Source organism: Triturus cristatus, chromosome 12 (assembly GCF_964204655.1).
Source record: "Triturus cristatus chromosome 12, aTriCri1.1, whole genome shotgun sequence".
Classification (NCBI taxonomy): domain Eukaryota; kingdom Metazoa; phylum Chordata; class Amphibia; order Caudata; family Salamandridae; genus Triturus; species Triturus cristatus.
The window spans coordinates 435,395,744-435,411,475 of NC_140595.1; positions in this window are offsets into that span (position 1 = coordinate 435,395,744).

The following is a 15,732-nucleotide window of genomic DNA, read 5'->3' on the forward strand; positions in this document are numbered from 1 at the left end:
CAAGGACGATTGGTCCAGCAGCGACCTGACATCATAAAGCTAATGCAAGATGTTGTCTGACATGAGGGCCACTCTGTTGCCTAGCAAGCTGACATCATAAAGCTAAAGCAAGATGTTGTCTGACATGAGGGCCACTCTGTTACCTAGCAAGCAGTAGTATACATTTATCTTGGTAATGAAATGAGTAGCAGGGTAGACAGGATGCCAAACTGAAAACTAAGATGTAAGATGAAAGACATTAGGGCATTTTTTGAGCTTTCCAATTGTGTATGATGGTAAGTTTTAAGCATAAAAAGTCACAACATCACTATTGCTGAACTGGTAGGAATTGGCTAAAATGAAGATGGTAATTATGCTATTCATAGTTTTTATTATTCCCATTAACTGTAGCATAACCCTTCCTCTCTCAACTGATCAGCTGGCTTAATTGCTACTGGTGTACCCTATCGTAAAACAAATGCAGTGAGAAGGGCACACTGCCACTTGGCTGGAAAAATATCTATTTATCTATGTCCTAATGTATGTGCTACAGTTGTTTAGAGAGTGTTAGCACATGAGGCATAGGATTCCGAGAAGTATAGGAGGTTAATAACACAAATTGAGATTTGATTTTCTAATGAGCTGTTGATTTTCACAATTCTACAGACTCCACAGTATTGATCTATTTACCCTAAAATAAACCCGATTTTTGTATTTCTTATAGTAAATGTGCTAACAGTGGACTTTTCCATCTGCAGATTATACTGAATGACCACCAGTGGCAGTGTTTCACAACAGAGTTTCTCTGCAGTGCCGAGACTGAAGAAAAAAAAAAAAAAAAGTCTTCCGGCATACGGCATCATTTTACAAATTTATACGGTAAGCAAAAATCGCAATCATTCCTTTTAGGCATTGAAAAGACGTTCACAGCATCAGAATGTCCTCACTACCTTATAGGCGGAGCCTGTGCCTGAATAGAATTTGTGTCAAGATTGAAGTAATATGGATCACATTGTGTTGGTCCTGATAGTTTATAATAGACTGACTGCTTCCAATGCTACTAAAGCCTGCTTTAGATCCTGGTGCTTGCAATGTTCCATTCGAGGAAATTGCTGCCTTTGAGGCTAAAAAGCACTACCTCACTTTAGAACGATAGTGTGAAATTCTCACGGAAGGAAGCTTATTTAACCTCTTCCCCTGCACTCTGTATGTTGGACTCTGACTCTCAAGTTGGATTGTTGTTAAGGATCATCTCTGTTTTTGTTTATATCTCCATCCCACTTTCAAAAAGGCCCCAGTGCTTTGAAGTGGTTTAGAGTCCTTTACCATCCCCCCGCCTATTTGCCTTGCAGTCCTGAATACAGATAGTAGCCTAATGCATAACTTCTGATATCTCATCCTCCTGTGTGCTCAGCTTCCTCAAGGACGATTGGTCCAGCAGCGACCTGACATCATAAAGCTAATGCAAGATGTTGTCTGACATGAGGGCCACTCTGTTGCCTAGCAAGCTGACATCATAAAGCTAAAGCAAGATGTTGTCTGACATGAGGGCCACTCTGTTACCTAGCAAGCAGTAGTATACATTTATCTTGGTAATGAAATGAGTAGCAGGGTAGACAGGATGCCAAACTGAAAACTAAGATGTAAGATGAAAGACATTAGGGCATTTTTTGAGCTTTCCAATTGTGTATGATGGTAAGTTTTAAGCATAAAAAGTCACAACATCACTATTGCTGAACTGGTAGGAATTGGCTAAAATGAAGATGGTAATTATGCTATTCATAGTTTTTATTATTCCCATTAACTGTAGCATAACCCTTCCTCTCTCAACTGATCAGCTGGCTTAATTGCTACTGGTGTACCCTATCGTAAAACAAATGCAGTGAGAAGGGCACACTGCCACTTGGCTGGAAAAATATCTATTTATCTATGTCCTAATGTATGTGCTACAGTTGTTTAGAGAGTGTTAGCACATGAGGCATAGGATTCCGAGAAGTATAGGAGGTTAATAACACAAATTGAGATTTGATTTTCTAATGAGCTGTTGATTTTCACAATTCTACAGACTCCACAGTATTGATCTATTTACCCTAAAATAAACCAGATTTTTGTATTTCTTATAGTAAATGTGCTAACAGTGGACTTTTCCATCTGCAGATTATACTGAATGACCACCAGTGGCAGTGTTTCACAACAGAGTTTCTCTGCAGTGCCGAGACTGAAGAAAAAAAAAAAAAAAGTCTTCCGGCATACGGCATCATTTTACAAATTTATACGGTAAGCAAAAATCGCAATCATTCCTTTTAGGCATTGAAAAGACGTTCACAGCATCAGAATGTCCTCACTACCTTATAGGCGGAGCCTGTGCCTGAATAGAATTTGTGTCAAGATTGAAGTAATATGGATCACATTGTGTTGGTCCTGATAGTTTATAATAGACTGACTGCTTCCAATGCTACTAAAGCCTGCTTTAGATCCAGGTGCTTGCAATGTTCCATTCGAGGAAATTGCTGCCTTTGAGGCTAAAAAGCACTACCTCACTTTAGAACGATAGTGTGAAATTCTCACGGAAGGAAGCTTATTTAACCTCTTCCCCTGCACTCTGTATGTTGGACTCTGATTCTCAAGTTGGATTGTTGTTAAGGATCATCTCTGTTTTTGTTTATATCTCCATCCCACTTTCAAAAAGGCCCCAGTGCTTTGAAGTGGTTTAGATTCCTTTACCATCCCCCCGCCTATTTGCCTTGCAGCCCTGAATACAGATAGTAGCCTAATGCATAACTTCTGATATCTCATCCTCCTGTGTGCTCAGCTTCCTCAAGGACGATTGGTCCAGCAGCGACCTGACATCATAAAGCTAATGCAAGATGTTGTCTGACATGAGGGCCACTCTGTTGCCTAGCAAGCTGACATCATAAAGCTAAAGCAAGATGTTGTCTGACATGAGGGCCACTCTGTTACCTAGCAAGCAGTAGTATACATTTATCTTGGTAATGAAATGAGTAGCAGGGTAGACAGGATGCCAAACTGAAAACTAAGATGTAAGATGAAAGACATTAGGGCATTTTTTGAGCTTTCCAATTGTGTATGATGGTAAGTTTTAAGCATAAAAAGTCACAACATCACTATTGCTGAACTGGTAGGAATTGGCTAAAATGAAGATGGTAATTATGCTATTCATAGTTTTTATTATTCCCATTAACTGTAGCATAACCCTTCCTCTCTCAACTGATCAGCTGGCTTAATTGCTACTGGTGTACCCTATCGTAAAACAAATGCAGTGAGAAGGGCACACTGCCACTTGGCTGGAAAAATATCTATTTATCTATGTCCTAATGTATGTGCTACAGTTGTTTAGAGAGTGTTAGCACATGAGGCATAGGATTCCGAGAAGTATAGGAGGTTAATAACACAAATTGAGATTTGATTTTCTAATGAGCTGTTGATTTTCACAATTCTACAGACTCCACAGTATTGATCTATTTACCCTAAAATAAACCCGATTTTTGTATTTCTTATAGTAAATGTGCTAACAGTGGACTTTTCCATCTGCAGATTATACTGAATGACCACCAGTGGCAGTGTTTCACAACAGAGTTTCTCTGCAGTGCCGAGACTGAAGAAAACAAAAAAAGTCTTCCGGCATACGGCATCATTTTACCAATTTATACGGTAAGCAAAAATCGCAATCATTCCTTTTAGGCATTGAAAAGACGTTCACAGCATCAGAATGTCCTCACTACCTTATAGGCGGAGCCTGTGCCTGAATAGAATTTGTGTCAAGATTGAAGTAATATGGATCACATTGTGTTGGTCCTGATAGTTTATAAAAGACTGACTGCTTCCAATGCTACTAAAGCCTGCTTTAGATCCAGGTGCTTGCAATGTTCCATTCGAGGAAATTGCTGCCTTTGAGGCTAAAAAGCACTACCTCACTTTAGAACGATAGTGTGAAATTCTCACGGAAGGAAGCTTATTTAACCTCTTCCCCTGCACTCTGTATGTTGGACTCTGACTCTCAAGTTGGATTGTTGTTAAGGATCATCTCTGTTTTTGTTTATATCTCCATCCCACTTTCAAAAAGGCCCCAGTGCTTTGAAGTGGTTTAGATTCCTTTACCATCCCCCCGCCTATTTGCCTTGCAGTCCTGAATACAGATAGTAGCCTAATGCATAACTTCTGATATCTCATCCTCCTGTGTGCTCAGCTTCCTCAAGGACGATTGGTCCAGCAGCGACCTGACATCATAAAGCTAATGCAAGATGTTGTCTGACATGAGGGCTACTCTGTTGCCTAGCAAGCTGACATCATAAAGCTAAAGCACGATGTTGTCTGACATGGGGGCCACTCTGTTGCCTAGCAAGCTGACATCATAAAGCTAAAGCAAGATGTTGTCTGACATGAGGGCCACTCTGTTACCTAGCAAGCAGTAGTATACATTTATCTTGGTAATGAAATGAGTAGCAGGGTAGACAGGATGCCAAACTGAAAACTAAGATGAAAGACATTAGGGCATTTTTTGAGCTTTCTAATTGTGTATGATGGTAAGTTTTAAGCATAAAAAGTTACAACATCACTATTGCTGAACTGGTAGGAATTGGCTAAAATGAAGATGGTAATTATGCTATTCATAGTTTTTATTATTCCCATTAACTGTAGCATAACCCTTCCTCTCTCAACTGATCAGCTGGCTTAATTGCTACTGGTGTACCCTATCGTAAAACAAATGCAGTGAGAAGGGCACACTGCCACTTGGCTGGAAAAATATCTATTTATCTATGTCCTAATGTATGTGCTACAGTTGTTTAGAGAGTGTTAGCACATGAGGCATAGGATTCCGAGAAGTATAGGAGGTTAATAACACAAATTGAGATTTGATTTTCTAATGAGCTGTTGATTTTCACAATTCTACAGACTCCACAGTATTGATCTATTTACCCTAAAATAAACCAGATTTTTGTATTTCTTATAGTAAATGTGCTAACAGTGGACTTTTCCATCTGCAGATTATACTGAATGACCACCAGTGGCAGTGTTTCACAACAGAGTTTCTCTGCAGTGCCGAGACTGAAGAAAAAAAAAAAAAAGTCTTCCGGCATACGGCATCATTTTACCAATTTATACGGTAAGCAAAAATCGCAATCATTCCTTTTAGGCATTGAAAAGACGTTCACAGCATCAGAATGTCCTCACTACCTTATAGGCGGAGCCTGTGCCTGAATAGAAATTTGTGTCAAGATTGAAGTAATATGGATCACATTGTGTTGGTCCTGATAGTTTATAATAGACTGACTGCTTCCAATGCTACTAAAGCCTGCTTTAGATCCTGGTGCTTGCAATGTTCCATTCGAGGAAATTGCTGCCTTTGAGGCTAAAAAGCACTACCTCACTTTAGAACGATAGTGTGAAATTCTCACGGAAGGAAGCTTATTTAACCTCTTCCCCTGCACTCTGTATGTTGGACTCTGACTCTCAAGTTGGATTGTTGTTAAGGATCATCTCTGTTTTTGTTTATATCTCCATCCCACTTTCAAAAAGGCCCCAGTGCTTTGAAGTGGTTTAGATTCCTTTACCATCCCCCGCCTATTTGCCTTGCAGTCCTGAATACAGATAGTAGCCTAATGCATAACTTCTGATATCTCATCCTCCTGTGTGCTCAGCTTCCTCAAGGACGATTGGTCCAGCAGCGACCTGACATCATAAAGCTAATGCAAGATGTTGTCTGACATGAGGGCTACTCTGTTGCCTAGCAAGCTGACATCATAAAGCTAAAGCACGATGTTGTCTGACATGGGGGCCACTCTGTTGCCTAGCAAGCTGACATCATAAAGCTAAAGCAAGATGTTGTCTGACATGAGGGCCACTCTGTTACCTAGCAAGCAGTAGTCTACATTTATCTTGGTAATGAAATGAGTAGCAGGGTAGACAGGATGCCAAACTGAAAACTAAGATGTAAGATGAAAGACATTAGGGCATTTTTTGAGCTTTCTAATTGTGTATGATGGTAAGTTTTAAGCATAAAAAGTTACAACATCACTATTGCTGAACTGGTAGGAATTGGCTAAAATGAAGATGGTAATTATGCTATTCATAGTTTTTATTATTCCCATTAACTGTAGCATAACCCTTCCTCTCTCAACTGATCAGCTGGCTTAATTGCTACTGGTGTACCCTATCGTAAAACAAATGCAGTGAGAAGGGCACACTGCCACTTGGCTGGAAAAATATCTATTTATCTATGTCCTAATGTATGTGCTACAGTTGTTTAGAGAGTGTTAGCACATGAGGCATAGGATTCCGAGAAGTATAGGAGGTTAATAACACAAATTGAGATTTGATTTTCTAATGAGCTGTTGATTTTCACAATTCTACAGACTCCACAGTATTGATCTATTTACCCTAAAATAAACCAGATTTTTGTATTTCTTATAGTAAATGTGCTAACAGTGGACTTTTCCATCTGCAGATTATACTGAATGACCACCAGTGGCAGTGTTTCACAACAGAGTTTCTCTGCAGTGCCGAGACTGAAGAAAAAAAAAAAAGTCTTCCGGCATACGGCATCATTTTACCAATTTATACGGTAAGCAAAAATCGCAATCATTCCTTTTAGGCATTGAAAAGACGTTCACAGCATCAGAATGTCCTCACTACCTTATAGGCGGAGCCTGTGCCTGAATAGAATTTGTGTCAAGATTGAAGTAATATGGATCACATTGTGTTGGTCCTGATAGTTTATAATAGACTGACTGCTTCCAATGCTACTAAAGCCTGCTTTAGATCCTGGTGCTTGCAATGTTCCATTCGAGGAAATTGCTGCCTTTGAGGCTAAAAAGCACTGCCTCACTTTAGAACGATAGTGTGAAATTCTCACGGAAGGAAGCTTATTTAACCTCTTCCCCTGCACTCTGTATGTTGGACTCTGACTCTCAAGTTGGATTGTTGTTAAGGATCATCTCTGTTTTTGTTTATATCTCCATCCCACTTTCAAAAAGGCCCCAGTGCTTTGAAGTGGTTTAGATTCCTTTACCATCCCCCCGCCTATTTGCCTTGCAGTCCTGAATACAGATAGTAGCCTAATGCATAACTTCTGATATCTCATCCTCCTGTGTGCTCAGCTTCCTCAAGGACGATTGGTCCAGCAGCGACCTGACATCATAAAGCTAATGCAAGATGTTGTCTGACATGAGGGCCACTCTGTTGCCTAGCAAGCTGACATCATAAAGCTAAAGCAAGATGTTGTCTGACATGAGGGCCACTCTGTTACCTAGCAAGCAGTAGTCTACATTTATCTTGGTAATGAAATGAGTAGCAGGGTAGACAGGATGCCAAACTGAAAACTAAGATGTAAGATGAAAGACATTAGGGCATTTTTTGAGCTTTCCAATTGTGTATGATGGTAAGTTTTAAGCATAAAAAGTCACAACATCACTATTGCTGAACTGGTAGGAATTGGCTAAAATGAAGATGGTAATTATGCTATTCATAGTTTTTATTATTCCCATTAACTGTAGCATAACCCTTCCTCTCTCAACTGATCAGCTGGCTTAATTGCTACTGGTGTACCCTATCGTAAAACAAATGCAGTGAGAAGGGCACACTGCCACTTGGCTGGAAAAATATCTATTTATCTATGCCCTAATGTATGTGCTACAGTTGTTTAGAGAGTGTTAGCACATGAGGCATAGGATTCCGAGAAGTATAGGAGGTTAATAACACAAATTGAGATTTGATTTTCTAATGAGCTGTTGATTTTCACAATTCTACAGACTCCACAGTATTGATCTATTTACCCTAAAATAAACCCGATTTTTGTATTTCTTATAGTAAATGTGCTAACAGTGGACTTTTCCATCTGCAGATTATACTGAATGACCACCAGTGGCAGTGTTTCACAACAGAGTTTCTCTGCAGTGCCGAGACTGAAGAAAAAAAAAAAAGTGTTCCGGCATACGGCATCATTTTACCAATTTATACGGTAAGCAAAAATCGCAATCATTCCTTTTAGGCATTGAAAAGACGTTCACAGCATCAGAATGTCCTCACTACCTTATAGGCGGAGCCTGTGCCTGAATAGAATTTGTGTCAAGATTGAAGTAATATGGATCACATTGTGTTGGTCCTGATAGTTTATAAAAGACTGACTGCTTCCAATGCTACTAAAGCCTGCTTTAGATCCAGGTGCTTGCAATGTTCCATTCGAGGAAATTGCTGCCTTTGAGGCTAAAAAGCACTACCTCACTTTAGAACGATAGTGTGAAATTCTCACGGAAGGAAGCTTATTTAACCTCTTCCCCTGCACTCTGTATGTTGGACTCTGACTCTCAAGTTGGATTGTTGTTAAGGATCATCTCTGTTTTTGTTTATATCTCCATCCCACTTTCAAAAAGGCCCCAGTGCTTTGAAGTGGTTTAGATTCCTTTACCATCCCCCCGCCTATTTGCCTTGCAGTCCTGAATACAGATAGTAGCCTAATGCATAACTTCTGATATCTCATCCTCCTGTGTGCTCAGCTTCCTCAAGGACGATTGGTCCAGCAGCGACCTGACATCATAAAGCTAATGCAAGATGTTGTCTGACATGAGGGCTACTCTGTTGCCTAGCAAGCTGACATCATAAAGCTAAAGCACGATGTTGTCTGACATGGGGGCCACTCTGTTGCCTAGCAAGCTGACATCATAAAGCTAAAGCAAGATGTTGTCTGACATGAGGGCCACTCTGTTACCTAGCAAGCAGTAGTATACATTTATCTTGGTAATGAAATGAGTAGCAGGGTAGACAGGATGCCAAACTGAAAACTAAGATGAAAGACATTAGGGCATTTTTTGAGCTTTCTAATTGTGTATGATGGTAAGTTTTAAGCATAAAAAGTTACAACATCACTATTGCTGAACTGGTAGGAATTGGCTAAAATGAAGATGGTAATTATGCTATTCATAGTTTTTATTATTCCCATTAACTGTAGCATAACCCTTCCTCTCTCAACTGATCAGCTGGCTTAATTGCTACTGGTGTACCCTATCGTAAAACAAATGCAGTGAGAAGGGCACACTGCCACTTGGCTGGAAAAATATCTATTTATCTATGTCCTAATGTATGTGCTACAGTTGTTTAGAGAGTGTTAGCACATGAGGCATAGGATTCCGAGAAGTATAGGAGGTTAATAACACAAATTGAGATTTGATTTTCTAATGAGCTGTTGATTTTCACAATTCTACAGACTCCACAGTATTGATCTATTTACCCTAAAATAAACCAGATTTTTGTATTTCTTATAGTAAATGTGCTAACAGTGGACTTTTCCATCTGCAGATTATACTGAATGACCACCAGTGGCAGTGTTTCACAACAGAGTTTCTCTGCAGTGCCGAGACTGAAGAAAAAAAAAAAAAAGTCTTCCGGCATACGGCATCATTTTACCAATTTATACGGTAAGCAAAAATCGCAATCATTCCTTTTAGGCATTGAAAAGACGTTCACAGCATCAGAATGTCCTCACTACCTTATAGGCGGAGCCTGTGCCTGAATAGAATTTGTGTCAAGATTGAAGTAATATGGATCACATTGTGTTGGTCCTGATAGTTTATAATAGACTGACTGCTTCCAATGCTACTAAAGCCTGCTTTAGATCCTGGTGCTTGCAATGTTCCATTCGAGGAAATTGCTGCCTTTGAGGCTAAAAAGCACTACCTCACTTTAGAACGATAGTGTGAAATTCTCACGGAAGGAAGCTTATTTAACCTCTTCCCCTGCACTCTGTATGTTGGACTCTGACTCTCAAGTTGGATTGTTGTTAAGGATCATCTCTGTTTTTGTTTATATCTCCATCCCACTTTCAAAAAGGCCCCAGTGCTTTGAAGTGGTTTAGATTCCTTTACCATCCCCCCGCCTATTTGCCTTGCAGTCCTGAATACAGATAGTAGCCTAATGCATAACTTCTGATATCTCATCCTCCTGTGTGCTCAGCTTCCTCAAGGACGATTGGTCCAGCAGCGACCTGACATCATAAAGCTAATGCAAGATGTTGTCTGACATGAGGGCTACTCTGTTGCCTAGCAAGCTGACATCATAAAGCTAAAGCACGATGTTGTCTGACATGGGGGCCACTCTGTTGCCTAGCAAGCTGACATCATAAAGCTAAAGCAAGATGTTGTCTGACATGAGGGCCACTCTGTTACCTAGCAAGCAGTAGTCTACATTTATCTTGGTAATGAAATGAGTAGCAGGGTAGACAGGATGCCAAACTGAAAACTAAGATGTAAGATGAAAGACATTAGGGCATTTTTTGAGCTTTCTAATTGTGTATGATGGTAAGTTTTAAGCATAAAAAGTTACAACATCACTATTGCTGAACTGGTAGGAATTGGCTAAAATGAAGATGGTAATTATGCTATTCATAGTTTTTATTATTCCCATTAACTGTAGCATAACCCTTCCTCTCTCAACTGATCAGCTGGCTTAATTGCTACTGGTGTACCCTATCGTAAAACAAATGCAGTGAGAAGGGCACACTGCCACTTGGCTGGAAAAATATCTATTTATCTATGTCCTAATGTATGTGCTACAGTTGTTTAGAGAGTGTTAGCACATGAGGCATAGGATTCCGAGAAGTATAGGAGGTTAATAACACAAATTGAGATTTGATTTTCTAATGAGCTGTTGATTTTCACAATTCTACAGACTCCACAGTATTGATCTATTTACCCTAAAATAAACCAGATTTTTGTATTTCTTATAGTAAATGTGCTAACAGTGGACTTTTCCATCTGCAGATTATACTGAATGACCACCAGTGGCAGTGTTTCACAACAGAGTTTCTCTGCAGTGCCGAGACTGAAGAAAAAAAAAAAAAAAGTCTTCCGGCATACGGCATCATTTTACAAATTTATACGGTAAGCAAAAATCGCAATCATTCCTTTTAGGCATTGAAAAGACGTTCACAGCATCAGAATGTCCTCACTACCTTATAGGCGGAGCCTGTGCCTGAAGCCTGCTTTAGATCCTGGTGCTTGCAATGTTCCATTCGAGGAAATTGCTGCCTTTGAGGCTAAAAAGCACTACCTCACTTTAGAACGATAGTGTGAAATTCTCACGGAAGGAAGCTTATTTAACCTCTTCCCCTGCACTCTGTATGTTGGACTCTGACTCTCAAGTTGGATTGTTGTTAAGGATCATCTCTGTTTTTGTTTATATCTCCATCCCACTTTCAAAAAGGCCCCAGTGCTTTGAAGTGGTTTAGAGTCCTTTACCATCCCCCCGCCTATTTGCCTTGCAGTCCTGAATACAGATAGTAGCCTAATGCATAACTTCTGATATCTCATCCTCCTGTGTGCTCAGCTTCCTCAAGGACGATTGGTCCAGCAGCGACCTGACATCATAAAGCTAATGCAAGATGTTGTCTGACATGAGGGCCACTCTGTTGCCTAGCAAGCTGACATCATAAAGCTAAAGCAAGATGTTGTCTGACATGAGGGCCACTCTGTTACCTAGCAAGCAGTAGTCTACATTTATCTTGGTAATGAAATGAGTAGCAGGGTAGACAGGATGCCAAACTGAAAACTAAGATGTAAGATGAAAGACATTAGGGCATTTTTTGAGCTTTCCAATTGTGTATGATGGTAAGTTTTAAGCATAAAAAGTCACAACATCACTATTGCTGAACTGGTAGGAATTGGCTAAAATGAAGATGGTAATTATGCTATTCATAATTTTTATTATTCCCATTAACTGTAGCATAACCCTTCCTCTCTCAACTGATCAGCTGGCTTAATTGCTACTGGTGTACCCTATCGTAAAACAAATGCAGTGAGAAGGGCACACTGCCACTTGGCTGGAAAAATATCTATTTATCTATGTCCTAATGTATGTGCTACAGTTGTTTAGAGAGTGTTAGCACATGAGGCATAGGATTCCGAGAAGTATAGGAGGTTAATAACACAAATTGAGATTTGATTTTCTAATGAGCTGTTGATTTTCACAATTCTACAGACTCCACAGTATTGATCTATTTACCCTAAAATAAACCAGATTTTTGTATTTCTTATAGTAAATGTGCTAACAGTGGACTTTTCCATCTGCAGATTATACTGAATGACCACCAGTGGCAGTGTTTCACAACAGAGTTTCTCTGCAGTGCCGAGACTGAAGAAAAAAAAAAAAAGTCTTCCGGCATACGGCATCACTTTACCAATTTATACGGTAAGCAAAAATCGCAATCATTCCTTTTAGGCATTGAAAAGACGTTCACAGCATCAGAATGTCCTCACTACCTTATAGGCGGAGCCTGTGCCTGAATAGAATTTGTGTCAAGATTGAAGTAATATGGATCACATTGTGTTGGTCCTGATAGTTTATAATAGACTGACTGCTTCCAATGCTACTAAAGCCTGCTTTAGATCCTGGTGCTTGCAATGTTCCATTCGAGGAAATTGCTGCCTTTGAGGCTAAAAAGCACTACCTCACTTTAGAACGATAGTGTGAAATTCTCACGGAAGGAAGCTTATTTAACCTCTTCCCCTGCACTCTGTATGTTGGACTCTGACTCTCAAGTTGGATTGTTGTTAAGGATCATCTCTGTTTTTGTTTATATCTCCATCCCACTTTCAAAAAGGCCCCAGTGCTTTGAAGTGGTTTAGAGTCCTTTACCATCCCCCCGCCTATTTGCCTTGCAGTCCTGAATACAGATAGTAGCCTAATGCATAACTTCTGATATCTCATCCTCCTGTGTGCTCAGCTTCCTCAAGGACGATTGGTCCAGCAGCGACCTGACATCATAAAGCTAATGCAAGATGTTGTCTGACATGAGGGCCACTCTGTTGCCTAGCAAGCTGACATCATAAAGCTAAAGCAAGATGTTGTCTGACATGAGGGCCACTCTGTTACCTAGCAAGCAGTAGTATACATTTATCTTGGTAATGAAATGAGTAGCAGGGTAGACAGGATGCCAAACTGAAAACTAAGATGTAAGATGAAAGACATTAGGGCATTTTTTGAGCTTTCCAATTGTGTATGATGGTAAGTTTTAAGCATAAAAAGTCACAACATCACTATTGCTGAACTGGTAGGAATTGGCTAAAATGAAGATGGTAATTATGCTATTCATAGTTTTTATTATTCCCATTAACTGTAGCATAACCCTTCCTCTCTCAACTGATCAGCTGGCTTAATTGCTACTGGTGTACCCTATCGTAAAACAAATGCAGTGAGAAGGGCACACTGCCACTTGGCTGGAAAAATATCTATTTATCTATGTCCTAATGTATGTGCTACAGTTGTTTAGAGAGTGTTAGCACATGAGGCATAGGATTCCGAGAAGTATAGGAGGTTAATAACACAAATTGAGATTTGATTTTCTAATGAGCTGTTGATTTTCACAATTCTACAGACTCCACAGTATTGATCTATTTACCCTAAAATAAACCCGATTTTTGTATTTCTTATAGTAAATGTGCTAACAGTGGACTTTTCCATCTGCAGATTATACTGAATGACCACCAGTGGCAGTGTTTCACAACAGAGTTTCTCTGCAGTGCCGAGACTGAAGAAAAAAAAAAAAAAAAGTCTTCCGGCATACGGCATCATTTTACAAATTTATACGGTAAGCAAAAATCGCAATCATTCCTTTTAGGCATTGAAAAGACGTTCACAGCATCAGAATGTCCTCACTACCTTATAGGCGGAGCCTGTGCCTGAATAGAATTTGTGTCAAGATTGAAGTAATATGGATCACATTGTGTTGGTCCTGATAGTTTATAATAGACTGACTGCTTCCAATGCTACTAAAGCCTGCTTTAGATCCTGGTGCTTGCAATGTTCCATTCGAGGAAATTGCTGCCTTTGAGGCTAAAAAGCACTACCTCACTTTAGAACGATAGTGTGAAATTCTCACGGAAGGAAGCTTATTTAACCTCTTCCCCTGCACTCTGTATGTTGGACTCTGACTCTCAAGTTGGATTGTTGTTAAGGATCATCTCTGTTTTTGTTTATATCTCCATCCCACTTTCAAAAAGGCCCCAGTGCTTTGAAGTGGTTTAGAGTCCTTTACCATCCCCCCGCCTATTTGCCTTGCAGTCCTGAATACAGATAGTAGCCTAATGCATAACTTCTGATATCTCATCCTCCTGTGTGCTCAGCTTCCTCAAGGACGATTGGTCCAGCAGCGACCTGACATCATAAAGCTAATGCAAGATGTTGTCTGACATGAGGGCCACTCTGTTGCCTAGCAAGCTGACATCATAAAGCTAAAGCAAGATGTTGTCTGACATGAGGGCCACTCTGTTACCTAGCAAGCAGTAGTATACATTTATCTTGGTAATGAAATGAGTAGCAGGGTAGACAGGATGCCAAACTGAAAACTAAGATGTAAGATGAAAGACATTAGGGCATTTTTTGAGCTTTCCAATTGTGTATGATGGTAAGTTTTAAGCATAAAAAGTCACAACATCACTATTGCTGAACTGGTAGGAATTGGCTAAAATGAAGATGGTAATTATGCTATTCATAGTTTTTATTATTCCCTTTAACTGTAGCATAACCCTTCCTCTCTCAACTGATCAGCTGGCTTAATTGCTACTGGTGTACCCTATCGTAAAACAAATGCAGTGAGAAGGGCACACTGCCACTTGGCTGGAAAAATATCTATTTATCTATGTCCTAATGTATGTGCTACAGTTGTTTAGAGAGTGTTAGCACATGAGGCATAGGATTCCGAGAAGTATAGGAGGTTAATAACACAAATTGAGATTTGATTTTCTAATGAGCTGTTGATTTTCACAATTCTACAGACTCCACAGTATTGATCTATTTACCCTAAAATAAACCCGATTTTTGTATTTCTTATAGTAAATGTGCTAACAGTGGACTTTTCCATCTGCAGATTATACTGAATGACCACCAGTGGCAGTGTTTCACAACAGAGTTTCTCTGCAGTGCCGAGACTGAAGAAAAAAAAAAAAAAAGTCTTCCGGCATACGGCATCATTTTACAAATTTATACGGTAAGCAAAAATCGCAATCATTCCTTTTAGGCATTGAAAAGACGTTCACAGCATCAGAATGTCCTCACTACCTTATAGGCGGAGCCTGTGCCTGAATAGAATTTGTGTCAAGATTGAAGTAATATGGATCACATTGTGTTGGTCCTGATAGTTTATAATAGACTGACTGCTTCCAATGCTACTAAAGCCTGCTTTAGATCCAGGTGCTTGCAATGTTCCATTCGAGGAAATTGCTGCCTTTGAGGCTAAAAAGCACTACCTCACTTTAGAACGATAGTGTGAAATTCTCACGGAAGGAAGCTTATTTAACCTCTTCCCCTGCACTCTGTATGTTGGACTCTGATTCTCAAGTTGGATTGTTGTTAAGGATCATCTCTGTTTTTGTTTATATCTCCATCCCACTTTCAAAAAGGCCCCAGTGCTTTGAAGTGGTTTAGATTCCTTTACCATCCCCCCGCCTATTTGCCTTGCAGCCCTGAATACAGATAGTAGCCTAATGCATAACTTCTGATATCTCATCCTCCTGTGTGCTCAGCTTCCTCAAGGACGATTGGTCCAGCAGCGACCTGACATCATAAAGCTAATGCAAGATGTTGTCTGACATGAGGGCCACTCTGTTGCCTAGCAAGCTGACATCATAAAGCTAAAGCAAGATGTTGTCTGACATGAGGGCCACTCTGTTACCTAGCAAGCAGTAGTATACATTTATCTTGGTAATGAAATGAGTAGCAGGGTAGACAGGATGCCAAACTGAAAAC